This window comes from Ovis aries, chromosome 15 (assembly GCF_016772045.2).
Source record: "Ovis aries strain OAR_USU_Benz2616 breed Rambouillet chromosome 15, ARS-UI_Ramb_v3.0, whole genome shotgun sequence".
NCBI lineage: Eukaryota > Metazoa > Chordata > Mammalia > Artiodactyla > Bovidae > Ovis > Ovis aries.
In genome coordinates, this window is record NC_056068.1 from 17,917,547 (window position 1) to 17,944,395 (window position 26,849).

Sequence of the window (26,849 nt, forward strand, 5' to 3'; positions counted from 1 at the left end):
TTCCAGAATGTCAGAACTGAAATTCTGCTATTATTTCTTTTTCCTTCTCTCCTGTCCTTATCTACTTAGTCTTCTTTCAAATGAAAATGCTGCTCTAAGTTCTTAGTTAAATCATCAGTTGTGACTTAAAAAAACAAAACAAAACAAAACAGATCATTTGTTCCATTTGAGGAGGACCCTAGAACTGTTTGAAAATGAGAGATGTTTAATCCAGAGGGAGACTGTCCTGTACATAGGTAAATAAAGCAGGAAGGGGAGTCAGAAGAACCTAATGATAAATTTCATCAAAGGGTCAGGTTGACAAACTTCTGAAGAAAAAGCCAGGCTTCTTGTTGGGCTCCAAGCTTGGGAAATTCTGCTGCTTTGGAAAGAATTTCTTATGACTCCAGAATTGCCCTTTATCCAGGGTCCTTTGTGAAGCACAAATGTTAGAGACTCTGTACTCTAAGAAAGCGGTGTGCAAGACAGCTGCAGAATGGCTAATTTGGGGTTAAAGGCAGTGAACTCTAATGGTTGCAAGTCAGGTTCCTGCTTAGGGCTATGATACTGTCATCTTATAAAATAATCAAGAGGGAAGTCAGAGGCCATCCTGCCCAGACTTGTATTTTGAAAAGCATTAAGCAGCAATCATCACATCCAGTCCACATAATTTGCATTAGTCCCTTCCATTTTGCCATTGCCACCCCTCTGACACATAGTCACTCCTGTCACTCTTACAGACTAAGAGACCACAAGTACCTGCTTCTAACCAGTACTGACTGCCGTCAACTTATCAATACCTTATTTATTACTGTCTCACTTTTTTTTTTTTTTTTTTTGGCCATGCCACACCACTTGCAGGATCTTAGTTTCCCGACCAGGGACTGAACCCTGGATCCAGGGAAGTGAAAGTGCTGAGCCCTAACCACTGGACTCCCAGAGAATTCCCTAATATTCCATGTTTATACCTGACCTTTAGTGTCTCAGTGCCCTCCCAAGTGATCAGACCACAACATTCAGCAGCACCCCTGCCCATTTCTCAACACATCCTTCTCATTTCAGAAGACAGTTAAGCTACCTGACTTAGGAACTTTCTAGTCTTTATTTTCTTGGGCCTCAAAATCACTGCAGATGGTGACTGCAGCCATGAAATTAAAAGACGCTTGCTCCTTGAAAGGAAAGCTATGATAAACCTAGACTCCATATTAAAAAGCAGAGACATCACTTTGCCAACAAAGGTCTGTATAGTCACAACTATAGTTTTTCCCAGTAGTCATGTATGGATGTGAGAGTTGGATCATAAAGGATGTTGAGCACTGAAGAATTGATGCTTTTGAAATATGGTGCTGGAGAAGACTCTTGAGAGTCCTCTGGACTGCAAAGAGATCAAACCAGTTAATCCTAAAGGAAATGAGTCCTGAATATTCATTGGAATGACTGATGCCGAAGCTAAAGCTCCAATACTTTGGATTGCATTGCTAACTCAATGGACATGAACCTGAGCAAACTCCAGGAGATGGTGGAGGACAGGGAAGCCTGGCGTGCTGCTCTCCATGGGGTCACAAAGAATTGGACATGTCTTAGTGACTGAACTGAACTGAGCTCAATAAATATAACTTTGTTATTTTTTCTAAAGCCTCCATATAACACTGACTGTCTTTTAAAATTAGTCACACTTCATTTAATTTCATCTCAAGCATTCATTCCACACTCGCACTCAAATCCATCACCGCATGTTTCTTTTTAACATCTGGCCAGTGAAGTCAGAAATCTGTACTTCTATGTGAATACTCTGTGTGAGTTTTACTCCAGGAAACAGATCTTAAAGAAATGGCCCTTCCCCAAAGTACATTAATTTAACTCAACAGTATGAAGTTGCTAAAAATTACTCCGGCAATGTAGTGTCCTGCAAAAATGCATGTGACATAGCATGAAGCAGAAAAAACAAAGTACAACATTTTATCTATACTTATAGCTATGTGAAAAATAATGCACCTATTTGGACACACTAGAGAAAGAAAAATAAACACCTGATTTCTTAGAATAGAATAATTACAGGTATCAATTCCACTTTTAACTTCTATAAAATTATGTTTATTCAATAAATACATTTTTCTTTAATTGTGAATTTTAATTTATATGATCATCTTCCATTATAATTTTTCTTGTAGATAGAGAAAAATCAATCATATTTTCACAATCCTAATGCAATCAGTATTGCCCTTTTGATGTGATTTTTTTCCTCTGCATTTCTCATATGGTTGTAATAAAATGTATTAAATATGCACTTGTGGAAAGCCTCCTAGAGAGAAGATACAGAGATACAAAGGTGAGCAGAGCAGATATAGCTACTACCCTAGAGAGCTTATTGTTTAATGGAAGAGACAGATATGAGTCCAATAATGATATAAACATAAGATAACAAACAGTGGTATGATTTCTTCATTCAACACATGTCTGAACTCTGGGCAAAGATCAATGAATAAGTCAAGTTCTTGCCCTCATGGAATTTACAGTCTGCTGGGGTAGGGGTGGAGGCAAACAATAAAAAATTAAGCAGATGTTATGAGAGCATATAACAAGGGGACCTGGTTTTGTGAGGCGGAAGCAAAGATTTCCTTAAGAAGATGACATATAGCCTGAAGGATGAAGCAAAAAGGTAGTGGGTGGACGGTTCTGGGACAGAGCTTTCCAGGCAAAAGAGTAGTAGCTGTAGAGGAAATGCCCCCAAGGAAAGAAGCCAGGAACTGAAACAAGGCTGGCCTGGCTGGAATGTGGAGGTGGAAAATAAGACTAACTAAAGGGGAGAGCTATGACCAGTGCGTGTTAACTTATATGCAAAGTATATCATGAGAAATGCTGGGCTGGAAGAAGCACAGGCTGGAATCAAGATTGCCGGGAGAAATATCAATAACCTCAGATATGCAGATGACACCACCCTTATGGCAGAAAGTGAAGAGGAGCTAAAGGGCCTTTTGATGAAAGTGAAAGAGAAGAGTGAAAAAGTTGGCTTAAAACTCAACATTCAGAAAACGAAGATCATGGCATCTGGTCCCATCACTTCATAGGAAATAGAATTGGAAACAGTGGAAACAGTGTCAGACTTTATTTTTCTGGGCTCCAAAACCAGTGCAGATGGTGACTGCAGCCATGAAATTAAAAGACGCTTACTCCTTGGAAGGAAAGTTATGACCAACCTAGATAGCATATGCAAAAGCAGAGATGTTACTTTGCCAACAAAGGTCCATCTAGTCAAGGCTATGGTCTTTCCAGTGGTCATGTATGGATGTGAGAGTCGGACTATAAAGAAAGCTGAGCACTGAAGAATTGATGCTTTTGAACTGTGGTGTTGGAGAAGACTCTTGAGAGTCACTTGGACTGCAAGGAGATCCAACCAGTCCATACTAAAGGAGATCAGTCCTGGGTGTTCTTTGGAAGGACTGATGCTAAAGCTGAAACTCCAGTACTTTGGCCACCTCATGCGAAGAGCTGACTCATTGGAAAAGACTCTGACGCTGGGAGGGATTGGGGGCAGGAAGAGAAGGGGACGACAGAGGATGAGATGGCTGGATGGCATCACTGACTTGATGGACATGAGTTTGGGTGAACTCCGGGAGTTGATGATGGACAGGGAGGCCTGGCGTGCTGCAATTCATGAGGTTGCAAAGATTTGGACACGACTGAGTGACTGAACTGAACTGAACTGAAAAGGGAGAGCAGAAAGGTAGCTGCTAGGTCATGCAAACTTGAGGGCTGGGTTAATCAGTTTGACCATTAGTCCTGGAGCAGTGATAAAGCATGAATGACAGGGAAGGAGCATGACACAACAGGTTTGTACTTTAGTTTTATTTTATTGATTGATTGATTGATTGACTTTTTGCTGTGTTGGGTCATTGCTGCTGGACAGGCTTTTTTCTCGACTAGTGGAGAGTGGGGGCTATTCTCTAGTTGCAGCACACGGGCTCAGCAGTTGCAGCGCATGGGCTTACTTGCTCTGTGGCACATGGGATCTACCTGGGTCAGGGAATGAACCTGTGTCTTCTGCATTGGCAGGCAGATTCTTTACCACTGAGCCACTAGGGAAGTCCCCAGATTTGTACTTTAAAAAGATTTACCTGGTGGTCTGGTGGTTGGGAGTCTGCCCTCCAGTGCAGGGGCCACAGGTTCAATCCTGGCTGGGGGACTAAGATCTCACATGCCACAGAGCAACTAAGCCTGTGAGCAGCAGCCAGAGGGCTCTCATGCCACCACTACTGAGCCTGTGTGCTCTAGACTGTGCTCTGCAACAAGAGAAGTCTGTGCACTGCAACTAGATAAAGTTCACATGGCACAATGAGGAGTCCACACACACACCGCAGTGAAAACTCAGTGCAGCCAAAAAAAAAAAAAAAAAAAAAAGATCATCCTAGACTAAAAAGGAATCCAACAAAATGAAGAGGCAACCTACTGGATGGGGGTGGGGGTGGGATATTTGCAAATCATATTATTTGATAGGGGTTAATTACCAAAATACACAAACCATGCATAAAACCCAACAGCAAAAAAAGCAAAGTATATGATTTGGGCAGAGGATCTGAGCAGATATTTTTCCAAAAAAGACATACAGATGGCCAACAGGCACATGAAGAGATACTCAATACCACAAATTATCAGGGAAATGCAAATAAAACCACTTCTTACCTGTCCGAATGGCTATTATCAAAATAAGAAATGACATGTTGGCGAAGATATGGAGAAAAGGGAACCCTCAATGCACTATGTGTGGGAACACAGTTGGTGCAGCCACTCTGGAGACAATATAAAAGTTCCTCAAAAAATTAAAAATAGAACTCCTATGTGATCCAGCAATTCCACTTCTGGGAAAGTGAGGACACTAATTTGAAAAGGTATATGCATTCCTGTATTCATTGCAGCATTATTTTCAATAACTAAGATAGAGAACAACCTAAGTGTCCGTCGATGAATGAATGGGTAAAGAAGATGTGACTTCATACACACAGCCATAAAAAGAATGAAATCTTGATAAAATCTCGCCATTTACTATGACATGGATGGACCTTGAGGGCATTATGCTAAGTGAAATAAGTCAGAGAAAGACTAATGCTATATGACCTCACTTGTGTGTGAAATTTAAACAACAAAACTAAGTTGATAGATACAGAGAACAGATTGGTGATTGTCAGAGGTGGGGGGAGGGTGCGGGGTGGGACAAATGGATGAAGGAGGTCAAAAGTTACAAAATTCTAGTTATAAAATAATTATGTCATGTGGATGTAATGTACAGTATGGTGACAATAGTTATTAATACTGTACTGAATATTTCGAAGTTGCTAAGAGTAGAGATCTTAAAAGTCCTCATCAAAAGAAAAGAAAGCTTATAACTATGTGTAGCGATGGTTGTTAACTAGATTTATTGTGATGATCATTTCACAATTTATACAAATATTGAATCATTATTTTGTAAACCTGAAATTAATGCTGTAAAATAATTTTAAAGGCTTTTACATTAATGAATAATGTCAATTACACCTCAATAAATTTTTTTTAAAAAAACATCATTCTAGCAGCAGGTGGAGAAAAGATTTCAGTGGAACAGGAGAGAGTGGTCAGGGTACTTACAGGGGCAAGGAGAGAGAGACCCTGTTTACTTGGACAAGGAGAGTGGTGGTGAAGTAGAATGAAAGTAGAAAGTACTCAGAGCTACTAAGTGGGTGAAACTGTCAACCAAATGATTACGTGACCTTGGAAGGTTATGGACACAGACATATCAAGAAAGATTCCTCAATTTCTAATTTCCATAGGTGTGTGGAAGAAGTCATTCTTCAGATAATACATATATAATCTTCAAAAATTATATATAAAACACCTTCAACATTACTTATTTTTGGAGCAACCATTAAATATTTGCATAATATTCAAACTACTATGATTTCTATAATTTATTTTCTATTCCTCTGGTATAGAACATTGTTATTTTCCTTATAAATACTGCTTAATGAACATCACTGCACATTTTCTATTTTCATAGTGCCCTGACAGGTGCTGAAGTAGAATTATCGGATCAAAAAGTCAAAGTGTGTTTATGACTCTTTATTTTTATTTTTTTCAAAATGGCTGCAGCAATATTACTCATGCCAGCAACATGTAAGACTACTAGTGGTCATCCTTGGAAGACTCAGTTCAGTTCAGTTCAGTTGCTCAGTCATGTCCGACTCTTTGTGACCCCATGAACTGCAGCACGCCAGGCCTCCCTGTCCATCACCATCTCCTGAAGTTCACTCAAACTCACGTCCATCGAGTCGGTGATGCCATCCAGTCATCTCATCCTCTGTCGTCCCCTTTTCCTCCTGCCTCCAATCCCTCCCAGCATCAGAGTCTTTTCCAATGAGTCAACTCTTCACATGAGTTGGCCAAAGTACTGGAGTTTCAGCTTTAGCGTCAGTCCTTCCAAAGAACACCCAGGGCTGATCTCCTATTTTGATTATTTTTACTTCCTAAATTTCATACTTTCAATTTAAAATGTGGGCAGCTATTTTTTCTTTTAAGAATTTTTTTCTCATCTTAAAAAAAGCTACATTTTGAACACTTTCCCATATGTCTGTTTACTAACTATATTTTGTGTTTTGGCAATTGTACATTTCATCAATTTCTAAATCAATGTCTCAGAGTTTTTCACTGTAATGTGAGAAAACTTATTTTCCCTAGGTTTTAAAAATTCTAATTAAAATTTGAATGTTGAGCCATATAAACCTCATTCTCTCTCAAGGTTTAGAGTAGGTTAAAACATAATTAATCTGTAAGTTTATGCTAATATTTGTCTCTAAAAGAATAAGAAATGAAATGTGGATAGTGGTTACATGTAGATAAATGAAAGGGCATGATTTTGAAGAAATCCAGTGGCTTTTAAATCAGAAGTATTCCTACGTTGTCAGGAAAGTGGGTGAACATGTACAACCAAGAGTGAGAAAATTCAAGGGTAAGATAGTAGTTTTATTCTGAATTAATTAGTTCTTAATTAACTGAATTCTGCCAGAGAATGCACTGGTCATAACAAAGACCCTTTTTCAACAACACAAGAGACAACTTTACACATGGACATCACCAAATGATCAATACCAAAATCAAATTGATTGCATTCTTTGTACTTGGAGAAGCTGCATCTAGATAGCAAAAACAAGACCTGGAGTTGACTATGGTTCAGATCATCATCTTCTCATGGCCAAATTCAGGCTTAAACTAAAGAAAGCGGGGGAAACCACTAGACCAGCCAGGTATGACTTAAATCAAATCCCTTATGAATATGCAGTGGAGGTGATGAACAGAGTCAAGGGATTAGATCTAGAAAACAGTGTACCTGAAGAACTATGGACAGAGGTTGTAATATTGTACAGGAGGCAGTGAACAAAACCATACCAAAGAAAAAGAAAAGCAAGAAGGCAAAGTGGTTTTCTGAAGAGGCTTGACAAACAGTTGAAGAAAGATGAGAAGTGAAAAGCAAGGGAGAAAGGGAAAGGCTTAGTTCAATTCAGTTCAGTCGCTCAGTAGTGTCCAACTCTTTGCGACCCCATGAACCACAGCAAGCCAGGCCTCCCTGTCCATCACCAACTCCTGGAGTCTACCCAAACCTATGTCCGTTGAGTTGGTGATGCCATCCAACCATCTCATCCTCTGTCGTCCCCTTCTCTTCCTGCCCTAAATCTTTCCCAGCATCAGGATCCTTTCCAATGAGTCAGCTCTTTGCATCAGGGGGACTGGAGTATTGGAGTTTCAGCTTCAACATCAGCACTTCCAATGAACATCCAGGACTGATCTCCTTTAGGATGGACTGGTTGGATCTCCTTGCAGTCCAAGGGACTCTCAAGAGTCTTCTCCAACACCACAGTTCAAAAGCATCAATTCTTCAGTGCTCAGCTTTCTTTACAGTCCAACTCTCACATCCATACATGACCACTGGAAAACCATAGCCTTGACTAGATAGACCTTTGTTGGCAAAGCAATGCCTCTGCTTTTGAATATACTATCTAGGTTGGTCATAACTTTCCTTCCAAGGAGTAAGCGTCTTTTAATTTCATGGCTGCAGTCATCATCTGCAGTGATTCTGGAGCCCAGAAAATAAAATCAGCCACTGTTTCCACATCTATTTCCTATGAAGTGACGGGGCCAGATGCCATGATCTTAGTTTTCTGAATGTTGAGTTTTAAGCTAACTTTTCACTCTTCTCTTTCACTTTCATCAAAAGCCCCTTTAGCTCCTCTTCACTTTCTGCCATAAGGGTGGTGTCATCTGCATATCTGAGGTTATTGATATTTCTCCCGGCAATCTTGATTCCAGCCTGTGCTTCTTCCAGCCCAGTGTTTCTCATGATGTACTCTGCATACAAGTTAAATAAGCAGGGTGACAATATACAGCCTTGATGTACTTCTTTTCCTAATTGGAACCAGTCTGTTGTTCCATGTCCAGTTCTAACTGTTGCTTCCTGACCTGTATACAGGTTTCTCAAGAGGCGGGTCAGGTGGTCTGGTATTCCCATCTCTTTCAGAATTTTCCACAGTTTATTGTGATCCACACAGTCAAAGGCTTTGGCATAGTCAATAAAGCAGAAATAGATATTTTTCTGGGACTCTCTTGCTTTTTCAATGATCCAGTGGATATTGGCAATTTGATCTCTTGTTCCTCTGCCTTTCCTAAAACCAATTACACCCAACTAAATGCAGAGTTCCAGAGAATAGTGAAGAGAGACAAGAAGGCCTTCATCATCGAACAATGCTTAAAAATAGAGGAAAACAACAGAAGGGGAAAGACTAGGGACCTATTCAGGAAAATTGGAAATACTGAGGGAACATTTTGCCCAAAAATGGGCACAATAAAAGGACAGAAATGGTGGAGACTTAGTAGAAGCAGAAAAAATCAAGAAGATATGGAAAGAATACACAGAAGAACTGTACAAAAATGATATTAATGACCTGGATAACCACAATGCTGTGGTCATCACCCAGAGCCAGACATTCTGGAGTGTGAATTCAGGTGGGCCTTAGGAAGCACTGCTGTCAAGAAAGCTAGTGGGTATGATGGGATTTCATTAAAGCTATTCAAAACCTTAAAAAATGATGCTATCAAAGTGTTGCAGTCAATATGTCAGCAAATCTGGAAGACCTAGCACTGGCCACAGGTCAATCCTCATTCCAGTTCCCAAGAAGGGCAATATTAAAGAATGTTCAAAATATTGTTGAACAATTGCACTCATCTCCCATGCTAGTAAGGTCATGCTTAAAATCTTGCATGCTAGAGATCAGCATTACTTGAATCAAGAACTTCCAAATCATCTTACCTGTCTCCTAAGAAACCTGTATGGGAGTCAAGAAGTAACAGAACCCTGTATGGAACAACTGATTGGGTCAGGATTGAGAGAGGAGTATGACAGGGCTGTCTGTTGTCACCCTGTTTCTTTAAGTTATATGCTGAGCACATTATGAGAAATGCTGGACTGGATGAGTTACAAGCCGGAATCAAGATAGGTGGGAGAAACATCAACAACCTCAGACATACCACTCTAATGACAGAAAGTGAAGAGGAACTAAAGAACCTCTTGAAGAGGTGAAGGAGAAGAGTGAAAAAGCCAGCTTAAACTAAATATTAAAAAAACTAAGATCATGACATCTGGCCATTACTTCAAAAGGTGGAAGCAGTGACAGATTTCATTTTCTTGGGCTTTAAATCATTGCAGATGGTGACTACAGCCATGAAATCAGAAGATGATTGCTTCTTGGCAGGAAAGCTATGACAAGACAAAGCTATGACCTAGACAGTCTGTTGAAAAGCACTCTGCTGACAAAGGTCCATATAGTCAAGGCTATGGTCTTCCCACTGGTCACATACAGTTGTGAGATCTGGACCATAAAGAAGGCAGAGTGCCAAAGAATTGATGCCTTTGAACTGTGGTGCTGGAGAAGACTCCTCAGAGTCCCTTGGACAATGATGAGATCAAACCAGTCAATCCTAAAGGAAATCAACCCTGAACACTCATTGGAAGAATTGATGCTCAAGATGAAGTGCCAGTATTTTGTCACCTGATGATGAGAACAGCCGACTCGTTGGAAAAGTCCCTGATGCTGGGAAAGATTGAAAGCAGAAGAGGGCGTCAGAAGATGAGATGGCTGGATGGCATCACTGATGTAATGGACATGAACTTGGGCAAACTCCAGGAGATGGTGAGGGACAGGGAGGCCTGTCCATGGGGTTGCAAAACGTCGGACATGACTGGGCGACTGAACAACAACAATGGCATTTCGCTTACATATTACTAAATAAGTAAACACAAATAGCTCTGGCCCTTGAAGTAAAGATAAACCAGTAAGGGAAACTATGAATGACATAAAAGTCTAAATACTTTGCTGCTGCTAAGTTGCTTCAGTCGTGTCCAACTCTGTGCGACCCCACAGACGGCAGCCCACCAGGCTCCCCCATCCCTGGGATTCTCCAGGCAAGGACACTGGAGTGGGTTGCCATTTCCTTCTCCATGGTGTCAGTAATTTAACTCCTTAATGTTATATACCCACAAGCCCTATGCTCTATAAAATAAATACAATCTGTATACTTATAGAGGTTGACTGAGCTTCTTACATTAAAAAAAGCACACCAATTGTAAACTCATTCATTTACTTAAAAAATAAAATTTCAAATTAGCTCAACACTAGCAAAAAAAAAAAAAAAAAAAGTCTGAACATAAAGCAGCGGTACCTTGATGTGTGAAACTTAAAAAGACACTGTTTTAAGTTTCCACTGGCCTCAGTCTAAGAGATAATATTTGCTTGCAAGTAGAATTCAACCAATTTCATGGCCAGCCTGCACAGGGCTCTTCCTCATCTATTTTGGTTTGTTATATATTCAGCCAGTCATTTCAAGCACACAGTCCACCTTATGGCCAAGAAAATAACCTCAAGGTTACAAAGGACATGCATATAGACAAATCACCAGTATGCAGCTTTTTTGTTTCATTAGCCCAGCTTGGCTCAGCATACTACAAGGGACTGCTGTCTACACATGAAATTTATCTACCCCCAGGCTGATTAAGTTGACTAAAGGAAATCAGGTCTTTTCTTGCAGTCCCAGGCTTCTGTTCCAAGTCCAAATGCTCTTCCTTCATTCATAGGAATCAGTCTGCCATGTGCTGCCTTCAATTCCATTCTAGAGCCTGCAATGAGTCTGTCCTCCGAGGTTCCTCCTTCTATGTTAAATTTCTTTCCCTTTTTCATCTTTGAGTAACAAACCCATCTCCGCTGTCCTCTTCCTTATACTCCCCCACTGTGCCCTTGCTGACCTTTGCCACTTACTGTTCTTTGCCCATGTTTTTCTGAGCAGATAGCTGTCCTCATCTCTACTTTCATGACTAACTATGTACTAACCATCGAGAATGTGTTCTTCATCTTGCGGTCTTTGGCCCCACTTGTCTGCTCCCTGAGAACCAAACCCTGGCCTGTTCTTGAGCTGCCCTCAGATAGTAGAAAGAGCATGGAATGAGGGTTAGGTTCTAGTCTAACGGGTGATCTTGGCCAAATATTCAACTTTCTTGGCTTTGTTTTTCTCGCCTGTGAAAGATTCAGTGACACTGTAGGTTGATTACAAAGCAGGCCTGCACAGTTCCTTTCATTGCTGAAGGCATACTCCTTTGTGGAGTGATTTTGTCCCTCATCTGCCTTCTTGAATCTGGGCTGGCCTTATGCTTGCTTAGACCAACTGAATGTAGTAAAAAGAAATTTGAGACTTTTGAGTCTAGGCCTCAAGAAGCCTTACAGCTTCTGCCTTCTCCCTCTAGAAATCTTGATTCTCTGGTCTGAAGAAGGCCCAGGCTAACCTCTCCTGGAGGATGCATTCATGTGTAGAGAAGGGCCCAGCCAGAGATGTGAGCAAAACTTTCTTAGACCATCTGGACACTGCGAAATGAAATATTTCCTGCTATATTGGTGGGCAAGAAATGTCACAGCCATCAGTGATTCTGGCCTTCCAAATGTGAGTGAGGGCTCCCAAAAGGGAACGCAATGCCTGAGATCCAGCAGATGCCATCACCCCCACGGTGATTGCTGAGGAACTGGGGGAATGCCAGAGCAGTCATTCACCACATTTGCCACTCCTTGTGGTGAACAAGGAATTAGGATGCAAACAATCAAGAAACAGGATTTGGCCCCAGATAGCTGAGGTACATACAAAAGGAATGAATTCAGTGAGCTCAGAGGCTTGCATCTTCTCATACAAAGAAGATAGGATGCTAAATTCCTGGTTTTCCTTACTTAACAATAGTCTTTGATGTTCTGACTACCTGCCTCCTTTGTTACAAACTAAGCCTGCTCCCTCACCTGACTACTAGGAACAGTATCCTCAAGATAACTGAGATGCTTCCTCCAGGGCTCAGAGTCCTTAACATTCCCCCCCCCCCCCACCAAATAAAATAACTCTCTACTTTCAGGTTGTGACTAATTTTTTAGTTGGCAACACCATCTAGCTGCCAGATGAATGGAGCCAAATGAATGATCCCAGGCCAGACCAGGAGAAGCACCTAGCTGAGCCCAGAACAAAGGGCTGTCCCTTAGAATAATAAATGAATAGAAGTTATTTTAAGTCTTTAAGCTTTGGGATAGTTTGTACACAATATTTTTTTAAAGAACACAGATAAGATTATTTGGAAGATATCTTCTGGCCTGAAATGTATAGTCAGACAACTCAGCATTCTCACATCTAATTAAATCATTGAGAAATCATATAAGAACTGAAAAGGGGCTTAAAGCATAATCAGGTCAAGCTCCCTGTCTTTAGGTGAAACAGCAATAAGAAGCAATAAGGGAAGATGCTGTGTACTGAATACCCACCATCTCCCAGGATTCAGCAGTCATCCTCAGAAAGCTGCACAGGTATCACTGCCCTCATTTACAGAGACCAGCAGGCTGGGGCGGAAGAACTGGGATGGGAGCTCACGCCTCACTGGAAAGCCGGTGGCAGCTTGACCTAGCTCTCTGTCTCTGGGTACTATGAACCCCATTAATGAACGAGACAACCAATACAAGCTCAAAGGGTCTTTTGCCAATTAAAAAGGTGACAATGTGTATTCAAATGTGATTGAGCAGAGAGCAGTTAGATAAATGTTGAAAGCAAACAGGTCCCCAAAGCCAGAAAACAGGAATTACAATGGCCATTTCCTAGTCAGAAAAATCTCCAATTTCTCAAAATAGTTCCCTTATCATTACCTCTTGCCAAGGGCATCAATTCCTCTTTTGGCTGTTTTCACCTCCCTTTTCATCTCCTCAGCACACATCTTTTTCCTCTTCTTGTCTTATTTCCTTGGTTTATATCGGTTTCCTTTCACAGCTGACCTATCTATCTTCTTACATCTTTTTTGCCTTCTGGGCAGCTAAGGATCCTGATCTCTATCAAGCCTTGACTTATTCATAGGGACCTGTTACAACATCCTCCCCAAACCCCCCGCCTTATCATAGTCTCACTGGCTCAGTTATCAGTAAACCCTAGAATAAATTGCTCAATTACACTGAATCCTGTAAAAGTGTATTTGTCACTTGAATTAGAGGAGATCAAAGCAGCATTAAAGTTTTCCTCTCACAGAGGAATTCAAATACATTTTTGTTTTATATTGCCTAGCAACCACAACACAGAGAAAAGAAAAACCACAACATATGGGTGCAGGGGGTGGGAACTGTGTCCAAGTCAAAGCCTAAACATTGAATTAGTATAATAGCAGACATAGGATCAGCCTGTCCAAGCAAGGGCTTTTCCAACCCTGAAACCCCAAGGAAACTCACAATTTGGGGAGAACGTTGCCTTTGTTTTCCTGCGCCAAAGCTGATACTTCCAGGTCTAGATTTCTCATCACTTATGCTCTAGGGGAAACTTTAGGACAACTACTGTGAGTTCTCAGCCAAGAAGAGGCAGAATAAAGGATGCAAAAGCCCTTGTTCAGTGGCTGTAACTGCAGCTTTACATTTCATGGCCTGGCCACTCTTTTCTTTGTTTGCTCTTTTGAAAAGACTTTTTTTAACAGCCACTGCCCCTGATATCAGAGTCTATTTTTTGGCTCAGCCCAAGGCCAAGACTCAGAAAGGGACAGGGATTAGGTAAAAACGGGCAGGTGTATTGGAAAAATGTGTCCTTTTGATCACAGTAAAGTTAAACCATAGAAGGAAGTCTGAGGAAGGAAGCTCACATAAGGAAAAGTGATAAACAAAAGCAAGCAAGAGATGACAAAAACAATAAACATTTAGAACTCTAAGAGTGGTAGGAAATAATTGCACCAGCATTCAAGCCAAGCTAGATAATAAAGCCCATTTAATATCCCTGAATGCCTGTGATTGATCCAACCTAGAATAAAAGACAACCTTCTCTATATTTTAAAAATTAACCTGTGTAAATCTTCTTGAATGCTTATTCTCATGTGATACAAAGTCACAACAAAAGATAAAAATGATCTAAGTAATACGAAGGATGTGTAATTCCTTTACTGGTTCAGATCACAGCAAGTCATTTCTTATTGATTAGTCACCCTAAGGAAGGTGCCTAGAAAAAACCAGCTGTCCAAACCAAGGCCTAAGAGTTTAAGTGCCATCCCCTCATTTGGCCTCATGGCTTTCTGTCTTTCTAGTTTTGTCTTATCTCTTTCTTAACCTATTTATGGAGTAGGAAATGGCAATCCACTCCAGCATTCTTGCCTGAAAAATTTCATGGACAGAAGAGCCCTGGTGGGTTACAGTTCATGGGGGTCACACAGAGTCAGACACGACTGAGTGGCTGAGCACACACACACAATCCATTTATACCTTTTACCTGAATGCCCTGGGAAAGCATCCAGTGTCACCTCTATAATTGCCAAATCGTATTGAATCGCTTGTCATGCTCATGTTTGTTTCACTAGCTATTAGCTCCTTGAGGACAAGTATTGTGTCTCATTTCTCTTAATGGATGCAGAGCCTAGCATGGTCTTGTAACCGAGCAGGACTCTGTGGGTACCTCTGTCAACGATTAACCTTCTCACCTGAACCTTTATTCATTTTCTTATTCAACACGTGTTCTCCTCAAGATTAAGGAGTATCAAAGAAAAAGAGGATAATTATAACCAGGCAGGACACCATGGGACATTCCAAGGACAAGCCTTCTCTCATATCCTCTGCTTTAGCTCCTCTCTGAAGTACCTAGATAATAGTATTTGATGCACAGTTCCTAAGCTGTTTTGCAGATATTAAAAAAAACCAAACCTCCCCCTTTCCAATAAACCAGTCAATCCTAAAGGAAATCAGTGCTGAATATTCATTGGAAGGATTGATGCTGAAGCTGAAGTTCTAATACTTTGGCTACCTGATGGGAAGAGCTGACTCATTGGAAAAGACCCTCTTTCTGGGAAAGATTGGAAGCAAAAGGAAAAGGGAGTGGCAGAGGATGAGATCCTTAGATAACATCACTGACTCAATGAACATAAATCTGAGCAAACTCCAGGAGACTTGAGTTAAAGTAGGACATGATTTAGCGACTGAACAACAAAAACAACTCTAACAAATGGAAGATGTTACTACTTGAAAGCCATCAGCACATAGCCCCAGACCTACTGGAGCCTAAGAACTGATCATGTTAACCCCTGTGACACCAACCTGCTACCTCACCATCAGCCAATCAAGAGAATTGTGCACAAGCTGATCACAGACCCTGAGACATCTTTTTCCTCACCTGGCTTTTTAAATTGTGTTGTGGAAACCCTTTGGGGACTTTGGCAGTTTTAGGGCATGAGCCACCTGTCTCCTTGCCTGGCCTTGCTCCAAACTCTGACATTTCAGCTTGTTTGGCCTCACTGTGCATTGGACACACAAGCTTCCATTAACAGGCTCTTAGCTGGGATCAATCCATGCATATTTGTTCAACATTTGGAGTAAGGAATGAGTTCTACACTCATCATTGTGAAGCAACTCAGTCAGTATTTGACATAAGTGAGAGATGTGATCCTGCACACACAAAACGTCACGTATGCAGGAGACTGGTTCAAGACGGCAGCGTAAAAGGATGTGCACTCATCTTCTACCAGAGCCCCCAAATCACAATTAACTGTTGAACAACCATCAACCACTGAAGAAGTGAAGTCGCTCAGTCGTGTGCGACTCTTTGAGACCCCATGGACTGTAACCTACCAGGTTCCTCCATCTATGAGATTTTCCAGGCAAGAATACTGGAGGGGGTTGCCATTTCCTTCTCCAGGAAATCTTCTTGACCCAGGGATTGAACCCGGGTCTCCCACATTGTAGGCAGACACTTTACCATTTGAGCCACCAGGGAAGCTCTCATCAACCACTGAAACCCACCAAAAAAAGATACCCCACATCCAAGGACAAAGGAGAAGCCGCAACAAAATGGTAGGAGGGGTAACAGTCACCATAAAATCAAACCCTGTACCCACCAAGTGAGTGACCCACAACTTGAGAACAATAATACCAAGGAAGTTCTTGCACTGTTGTGAAGGTTCTAGGCCTCACATCAGGCTCCCAAGCCCAGGGATCTGTCCAAGGAACTGGGAATCCCCAGGGAATCTGACTTTGAAGACTAGCAGGATTTGATTACAGGACCTCCACAGGACTGGGGAGAACAAAGCCTCCACTCTTAACGTAACATAAATGAAACATTGTGTGCACTAGGATCCAGGAGAAAAGAATACTGACTCCACAAAAGACTGAGCCAGACCTACCTGGGAGTGTTTGAGGGTCTCCAACAAAGGCGTGGGTTGACAGTGGCCCAACACAGGGACAGGGGCACTGGTACAGCAGTCCTGGGAGATGTGCCTTGGCATAAGTCCTCTTTTAGGTCACCAATAGCCCTACCATAGAGCCTGTAGACTCCAAACAACTAACAGGGAGGGAGACAGCCCCACCCATCAGCTGACAATTGTGTTAAAGTTTTACTGAGCAAGGCCCTGCCCACCAGAGCAAGACCCAGTTTTCCGCACAGCCAGTCCCTCGCAGCAGGAAGCTTGCACAAGCCTCTTATTCTCATCCACCAAAGGGCAAATGGCAACCCACTCCAGTATTCTTGACTGGAGAATCCCATGGGCAGAGGAGCCTGGTGGGCTACAGTCCATGGGGTCTCAAAGAGTCGGACATGACTGACAGAGCAACTTAACTTAACTTAACTTAAAGGGCAGACAGAAGAAATAACTACAACTCCAGCAGCCTCTAGAGCTAATACCACACTTACAGAAAGCTAACCAAGATGAAAACAAAGGAGTATGTCCCAGATGAAGGAACAAGACAAATCCCCAGAAAAACAACTAAATGAAATGGAGATAGGCAATTTCCCAGAAAAAGAATTCAGAATAATCATAGTGAAGATGATCCAGAATCTTAGAAAACGAATGGAGAAGATGCAAAATATATTTTCCAAAGACCTAGAACAACTAAAGAACAAACAAATAGAGATGGATGATACATTAGAAGGAATCAATAGCAGAATAACTGAGGCAGAAGAATGAATAAGTGACCTGGAAGACAAAATGGTGGAAATAAATGCTGCAAAACAGAATACAGAAAAAAGAACGAAAAGAAATGAGGACAGCATAAGAGACCTCTGGGGAAACATTCAAGACACCAATATTTGCATTATAGGGGTCCCAGAAGAAGAAGAAGAGAGAGAAAGGACATGAGAAAATATTTGAAGAGATAATAGCTGAAAACTTCCTGAACATGGGAACGGAAATAGTCAACCAAGTCCAGGAAGCACAGAGAGTCCCAGGCAGAATAAACCCAAGGAGGAACACTCTGAGACAAATAGTAATCAAACTGACAAAAATTAAACACAGAGATAAAATAGTAAAAGCAACAAGGGAAAAAAGACAAATAACATACAAGGAAAGTCTCATAAGGTTATTAGCCAATTTCTCAACAGAAACTCTACAGGACAGAAGGGAATGGCATAATATATTCCAAGTGATGAAAAGGAAGAACCTATAACCAAGAATACTCTACCCAACAACTGTCCTTCAGGTTTGATGGTGAAATCAAAAGCTTTCAAGATAAGCAAAAGTTAAGAGAATTCAGCACCACAAAACCAGTCTTACAACATATGCTAAATGAACTTTTCTAGGCAAGAAACATAAGAGAAGGAAAAGATCTACAAAAATAAACCCAAAACAATTAACAAGATGGTGAGAGGATCATGAAGTTCAGTCGCCCAGTCATGTTCATCTCTTTGTGACCCCATGGACTGCAGCATGCTCTGACTCTCTGGCCCTCACCATCTCCCGAAATTTGCCTAAGTTCATGTCCATTGCATTGGTGATACCATCCGGCCATCTCATCCTCTGACACCCTCTTCTTCTGCCATCAATCTTTCCCAGCATCAGGGGCTTTTCCAATGAGTCAGCTGTTCACATCAAATGACCAAAATACTGGAGTTTCAGCTTCAGCATCAGTTCTTTCAGTGAGTATTCAGGGTTGATTTCCCTCAAGATTGAATGCTTTCATCTCTCTGCTGTTCAAAGGGGCTCTCAGGAGTCTTTTCCAGAACCTCTGTAATTCAAAGGCATGAATTCTTCAGTGATCTGCCTTCTTTACAGTCCAGCTCTCACAACCATACATGACCACTGAGAAGACCATAGCCTTGACTATATGGACCTTTGTTGGCAGAGTAATGTCTCTGCTTTTCAACACACTGTCTAGGTTTGTCATAGCTTTCCTGCCAAGAAGCAAGCATTTTCTGATTTCATGGCTGCAGTCACCATCTGCAGTGATTTTAGAGCCCAAGAAAATGAAATCTGTCACTACTTCTACCTTTTAACCCTCTATTTGACATGAAGTAATGGGGCAAGATGCCATGATCTTAGTTTTTTTAATATTTAGTTTTAAGCCAGCTCTTTTCACTCTCCTCCTTCACCCTCATCAAGAGGGTCTTCAGTTCCTCTTCATTTCCTGCCATTAGATTGGTATTATATGCATGTCTGAGGTTGTTGATGTTTCTCCCACCTATCTTGATTCCAGCCTGTAACTCATCAAGCCTGGCATTTCTCATGATGTGCTCAGTGTACAGCTTGAACAAACAGGGTGACAGCAGACAGCCCTGTCATACTCCTTCTCAATCTCGAACCAATCAGTTGTTCCATACAGGGTTTTAACTGTTACTTCTTGACCCACGTACAGGTTTCTCAGGAGACAGATAGAATCGCCTGCTATTCCCATCTCTTTAAGAGCTTTCCACAGTTTATTATGATCCACACAGTCATAATAAGTCATTATGATCTGCACAAGGGGATCATACACATCAATAATTACCTTAAATGTAAATGGATTAAATGCACCAACCAAAAGACATAGACTGGCTAGGTGGATACAAAAACAAGACCTAGATATATATATGTTGTCTACAAAAGACCCACTTCAGACCTATGGACACTTTCAGACTGAAAGTAAGGGAATGGGAGAAGGTATTTCATACAAATGGAAATCATAAGAGAGCTGGAGTAGCAACACTCCTATCAGACAAAAAAGACTTTAAAACAAATGCTTTTATAAGAGACAGAAGGACACTACATAATGATCAAGGGTTCAATTCAAGAAGATATAACAATTATAAATATATATGTACCCAACATAGGAGCATCTCAATATGTAAGGCAAATATTAACATACATAAAGGTAGAAATTGACAGTAACATAATAATAGTAGGGTACTTTGATACCCCACTTTCATCAATGAACAGATCATCCATACATAAAATCAACAGGGAAATGTAGACTTTAAATGAGAGATGAGATGGACTTAACTGATATTTATAGAGCATTCCATGCAAAAGATGGGCTTCCCCAGAAGCTCAGTTGGTAAAGAATCCCTCTGCCTGAAAAAAAAAAAAAAAGAATCCATCTGCCTGGAAAATCCCATGGATGGAGGAGCCTGGTAAGCTGCAGTCCACGGGGTCGCTAAGAGTCAGACACGATTGAGCGACTTCACTTTCACTTTTCACTTTCATGCATTGGAGAAGGAAATGGCAACCCACTCCAGTGTTCTTGCCTTGAGAAACCCAGGGACAGGGGAGCCTGGTGGGCTGCCATCTATGGGGTCGCACAGGGTTGGACATGACTGAATCAACTTAGCAGCAGCAGCAAAGCAGAAGATCCTGGTTCAATTCATGGGTCAGGAAGATCCCCTGGAGAAGGGACAGTCTACCCACTCCCGTATTCTTAGTCTTCCCTCAGTTGGTAAAGAATCTGCCTGAAATGTGGAGACCTGAGTTTGATCCCTGGATTGGGAAGATTCCCTGGAGGAGGTCATGGCAACCCACTCCAGTATCCTTGCCTGGAGAACACCCATGGACAGAGGAGCCAGGCAGGCTATAGTCTATGCGATTATAAAGAGTTGGACACAACTGAGTAACTTTCACTTCACTTCATTTCCATACAAAAGCAGCAGACTACACATTCTTCTCAAGTGCACCACTTCTGAAACTTTTTCCAAAAAGTCACAGAGGGAAGAAACTTCCCAGTTCATTTTATGAGACCACCATCGACCAGATACCAAAGCCAAAGATACCACCAAAAAGAAAATTACAGGCCAATATCACTGATGAATAGATGCAAAAATCCTCAACAAAATACTAGCAATCCATATCCAACAATACATTAAAAAGATCATATACCATGATCAAGTGGGATTCATCCCAGGGATGCAAGGATTTTTCAACATCTGCAAATCAATCAATGTGATACAGGACATCAAAACACTGAAGAATAAAAACCATATGATCATCTCAATAGATGCAGAAAAAGCTTTTGACAAAATCCAGCACCCATTTATAATAATAAAAAAAACTCTCCAGAAAGTGAGCATAGAGTCTACATACCTCAACATAATAAAGACCATACATGACAAACCTACATCTAGCATCATACTCTATGGTGAAAAGCTGGAAGCATTCCCTCTAAGATCTGGAACAAGACAAGGATGTCCACTCTCACCACTTTTACTCAACATAGTTTTGGAAGTCCTAGCTACAGTAATAAGAGGAGAAAAAGAAATAAAGGTAATCCAAATTGAAAAAGAAGAAGTTAAATTGTCACTGTTTGCAGATAACATGATACTATACATAGAAGATCCTAAAGACACTACCAGGAAACTACTAGAACTCATCAATGACTTTGGTAAAGTTGCAGGTTACAAACTTAATACACAGAAATCTGTTGTATTTCTATACACTAACAACAAAAGATCAGGAAGAGAAATTTAAGAAGCAATTCCATTTACCATTGCTTCAAAAAGAATAAAATACCCTGGAATAAACCTACCGTAAGGAGACAAAATACCTGTACTCTGAAAACTATATGATGCTGATGAAAGAAATCAAAGAAGACATAGAAAAATGGAAAGATATACCATGTTTGTGGATTGGAAGAATCAATATTGTCAAAATGACTATACTAGGCAATCTACAGATTCAATGCAATCCTTATCAAATTACCAGTGGCATTTTTCACAGAAATAGAACAAAAAGTCTCAAAATTTGTATGGAAACACAAAAGACCCTGAATAGCCAAAGCAAAGAAAAAACAGAGCTGGAGCAATCAGGCTTCCTGACTTCACACTATATTACAAAGCTACAGTCATGAAATCAGTATGTTTCTGGCACAAAAACAGAAATATAGATCAACAGAACAGGATAGAGAACCCAGAAATAAGCCCATGCACTTATGATCAATTGATCTATGATAGAGGAGGCAAGACTATACAATACTGGAAAGACAGTCTCTTCAAAAAATGGTGGGAAATGCTGGGAAAACTGGACAGTCATGTGTAAAAAAAAGAAATTAGATCATTCCTTACTCCACACACAAAAATAATCTCAAAATGGATTAAAGACCTAAATGTGAGACCAGACACTATAAAACTCCTAGAGGAAAATATAGGGAGAACACTCTCTGACATAAATCACAGCAACATCTTTTTCAATCCTCTCTCAGAATAACGGAAATAAAAGCAAAAATAAACAAATGGAACCTACTTAAACTCAAAAGCTTTTGCACAGCAAAGGAAACAATAAACAAAAAGGAAAGACAACCCACAGATTTGTAGAAAAAATTTTCAAATGATGTGACTGATAAGGGATTAGTCTCCAAAATTTACAAACAGCTTATGATGTTTAATAGCATAAAAAAAAACACTCAAAAAAATGGGTAGAAGACCTGAATAGACATTTCTCCAAAGAGGACATACAGATGGACAACAGGCACATGAAAAGATGCTCAACATTGCTAGTTATCAGAGAAATGCAAATCAAAACTAAAACAAGATATCACCTCACACCAGTCAGAATGGCTATAACAAAAAAATCCACAAGCAACAAATGCTGGAGAGGGTGTGGAGAGAAGGAAACCTTCCTGTACTATTGGTCAGAATGTAAATTGGTACAACCACTATGCAGAATAGTATGGAGATTCCTTAAAAAACTAAACACAGAACTACCATATGACCCTGCGATCACACTCCTGGCCATATATCCAGAGAAAAGCATGACCGCAAAAGATACATGCACCCAAATGTCCTTTGCAGCACTGTTTTCAATAGCCAAGACATAGAAACAGCCAAAATGTCCATCAACAGAGGAATGGATAAAGATTTGGTACATATACACAATGGAATATTACTCAGCCATTAAAAAAGACTGAAAAAATGCCATGTGCAGCAACATGGATGGACCTAGACAGTGTCATACTGAGTGAAGTAAGTCAGACAGAAAAGGAGAAATTATCATGATATTTCTTGTAAGTGGAATCTAAGAAGAAATGATACAAGTGAACTTATTTATAAAACAGAAAGAGAATCACAGACTTAGAAAATGAACTTATGGCTGCTGGGGAGAAGGATAGTCAGGGACTTTCAGAAAGTTATGTACACACTTCTATATTTAAAATGAATAATCAATGAGAACCTATTGTATAACACATGGGACTCTGCTCAATGGTATAAGACAGCCTGCTTGGAAGCAGGGTTTGGGGAGAATGGATACACGTATGGCTGAACCCTTTGCTGTTCACCTGAAACTATCAGAACATTCTTAATTAGCTATACCAAATACAAAATGTTTTTGGTGTTAAAAAAAGAAATTTTTTAAAAAACCATAAAAACCAAAAAGTCATATAAGCAAAAAGTAATTTTTCCATAGGGATAACACTAGAAACTTAGTCACAGGTAAGATTTGTGCAATACTGATTCTAGGCTAGGCATGATTACTTATATTAACTCATATTGCCTATATTATATAATATATATTACTATATGATTCTAGGTCAGGCATGATTACTTAATTTAATCTTTGCAATAACTCTATGAGAAAGATACTTTTATTTCATTCTGGAAACGAGGAAATTAAAATACGAAGAGGCTAAATTAAAGTCAGACTGACTGGTTGGAATGCAGTCCCTGATCTTTATTAATGTGTGATTTAAACCTTTTTCTGCCTCTGTTTTCCTATCTGTAAAGAAGGGATAAAAGCAATAACAATACCTCTTAGGGTTTTCCTGAGGATTAAGAGAGTTAATGCATGTAAGGCCCATATACCTGTTCTGGCACAAATTAAATGCTGAGTGAGGGTGATCTGCAAAATGACAGAACAGGCAGTGAAGGGGTGGATGGATGGAGACTGGGGAGTGGAACTTGGGTTATCTCCTTCCTCAACAGAGGTGGATGGCCGGCAGTAAAGAGAATTTCCCTTAGGCTTTTCCTTTTCCTATAGAGAAACTCAAAAGCATCCAGTTTATTGTGGGCCACCCACCCCTCTTGAATCTCCAAGTTGCACTTAAATTTTTAGTAGGATTGTAAGAAAACCAAACCTTGCATTGCAGATTTCACAAAAAGCCTAAATACCACGCTCAAGATAGCAGTGGGGGTATAGGGTGTGAGGGGCACTGGGTAAGACTCACTGATGTCACTGGACTAGCCCTCACACTGCACTGAATGCACTGGCTGATGCTAGGATTTGGGCATACGATTTGCTAAGCACGCTGCATCAATTTTAGTAGAAGGTCTAAAGAATATTTATTGTTTTAAACTCTATTAAGGCAAACATACATGAACTGAGAAGAACCTATATTTTTAGCTCTCTTAAACCTGATTCCAGTCTAACTTCAGAGAGTGATTATTCATTCAATGATTATGCTCCAGGCACTGTTCAGGAAGCCTGGGATACATAAGTGCACAAAAGAGACAGCGCCAAGCCTTCCTGAAATTTGTAGTCTTTCTAGCAGTATTTCCATGGCCACCTCCTTGGCCCAAGCCACCACCATCGCTCACCAGGACAAACATAGGAACCCCCTATTTCTCTGTGTGCTTCCATTCTGACCCTCCATCCAGCTTCTACACAGCAGCCAGAGTGACGTTTTAAAAATGCTAGTTAAATCATGCATTCCACTTCCCTGCTTCAGTCTCTCCAGGACCTTTCAATCATACTTAGAATTCCAAACTCCATGGTCTTCAAGTCTGTACAGTATCTGGCCCTTTGCCTTTTCTTTAATTTTCTCATACTCCTTTCCTCACCACTCAGGACTTGGCCTTCTTTCTGTTCCTCCAGCAAGCCACTTGCCATTTCCTCCACATGGTATACTCTTCCCAATTTTGTCTCCTGGTGGTTCCTTTGTGTCATTTAGGCCTTAGCTAAAATGTCACAACCTTAGAGAGGCCTTCCATGACTCTCCAAAACTATAATCATTTTCTATCAAATTAATTGGCTTGCCTTTCTTAATCTCATTTATCATCATAGGATTTCATCTTCTTCATTTATTTATTTTTTTATTGATGAGAATATAATCCATAAAAGGAAAGACCTTGCCTGTCCTGTCTTCTGGAATGATGTCTTACATAGAGCAGGGGCTCAGTAAGCCCCTGGTGAACAAACAAACATGAATGTTTCTTCTCTATGGACCAGAATTTCTTCTTCTGTTGTATTAGGGGGTTGAACTAGATGTTCTCAAGGATGCTTTCTAGTATTTTATCATGCTAAGGCTGCATGAAAAATCTTGCCTGTGGTTATACAGTGGTAAGTGAAAGAGCTAGGCTTTCACCTAGGCTCAGATCCTACTACCTAGCATAACATGTGTTGAGTGAATACAGTTATTTCCAGATTGTTTTCCAGAGCCTGAATTATCAATGCTCACTTGTCTCTGAACTTTTTTTCCACAATAGGTGTCTCATCACTGAATTGCCATCTCCCTAAGCAGAGTGCCAGATATTCTGAACATACAACAAGCAATGATGAAGTACTTGTTGAATAACCCAACAAAGGAACACAAGAGAATAAAAAACTAGAGTTTATAGCCTTTGCTTCTCCCTTTTCCCTTTACAGAGATGCTCAGACATCTTCCACTGGAACTTGTAAGGCAATTGTTAATTAATTCAAGTTGACTGTTACGGTTTTATAAGTATAGGAAAGTTGCTCAGAGCTACAGAATCAGATATGAATGCCTCTTGTAAGGCTGTTATGTTACTAGGACAACTGCAAGGCAGGTTAGAGCCAATAAATTCTGATCAATAGATAAAGTATATGATCTCAACATCTAGATTTGTTTCTTATTCATGGCTTCTTCCCGAAAACAACTAATCCTAAATTCTGACCACACTCTCTACACTGCAGTTATGTAGCAAGACAACTGTACTCATGCAAATCTGGTGCATCCTTCCTCCATTTTCATGAGTGAGAACTCAGAGCATGTTTTTTCTCATATTCAGACAGTTTAATGCTAATTCTTATAATGTGTCCTGACAGGAAAAAAATACAGAAAGAGAAACAGTCTCAGAGGAGCCTAGGTAGGTCTTAGAGGAGCCTAGGCAGGAGTCTAGGCAGTTCTTTCTTTCCATGAAAGAAAATGATGCCGTCATAGTTTCATTCTGGGTCCAGACAGAATGGTCACAAGACTATATTGCCTTCACTGTAATTAATACCCACAATTATCATACTTGACTAATTCATTCTCTGTATCATAAAAGCTTAAAGATGTTAGAAAATCAACTCAAATCCAGTATTTTGGAAGTAGCTTTAACTTTAAGGAACTTAATGTTACTATATGAGACTCTCTCCCCTAGATCCCTTCTTACATACTGACCAAATAAGTAAGCGAAGGGGGAAAGAAAGATAGTTCTCAAATGGTTATTCAGTTTTTGCTTTGGGATACAGAAGTTAAAGAAAATGCTTGAGGTTTCCTAAATGCCACCACCATGAATGGCCCCTGGGTTGTCACCAGGTATAATGGAGGTTCAGAAAGTCCATGACTTGCAAACCATTACCCACTGAAGGATTCAAAGAAAGTTTGACACGGACATCAGTTAAAGTTCATTGGTTTGGCTTACAATTTGTAATACAGTCTGAAGTAACCCTTATTCAAAGGGCTGCTGCCTTTCCAAGTCCTCCCTAGAAAACTTGCCTCAAATGATCAGCTTGGGTTTAAAGGGCTTTCCTCCATCTACTCACCTGACAAACCAACATTCCATTTCATCAGAAATTACTGCAGAATCACATCCCAAAGGGCTTTACTTTGAACATTTCCCCTTGAATCATTGTGCTGAATATTATTAATGATAATAATTATTATTATGATGATCAGTTATGTCTACTTTCATATGGTATTATTCAGAAGATCTTATTAAGTTTTGTCTTTAGATTTAGTTTCACTTATTTACCCAAACATACTCCTGAGAAGCACTCCTAGAGTTATTCCATAATAAAATCAGTACCTGGGGTGAAATGAAGCAATGCCAGCAGTACAAATATTTGTCTCTACTCCAAATTATGTAACTTATTTATGGAAACTTAACACTTAGGTAAAAGGAATTTTATTGGCAATACTGTTATTAGGCATTATTTA

General features: G+C 40.3%; 1 protein-coding gene across 3 annotated transcripts in view; it reads right to left on the bottom strand.

Moving 5' to 3' along the window:
• EXPH5 (exophilin 5) overlaps positions 1-26,849 on the bottom strand; it is a 95,293-nt gene that overhangs the window by 37,160 nt on the left and 31,284 nt on the right. The gene's annotated exons all lie outside the window — the stretch shown is intronic.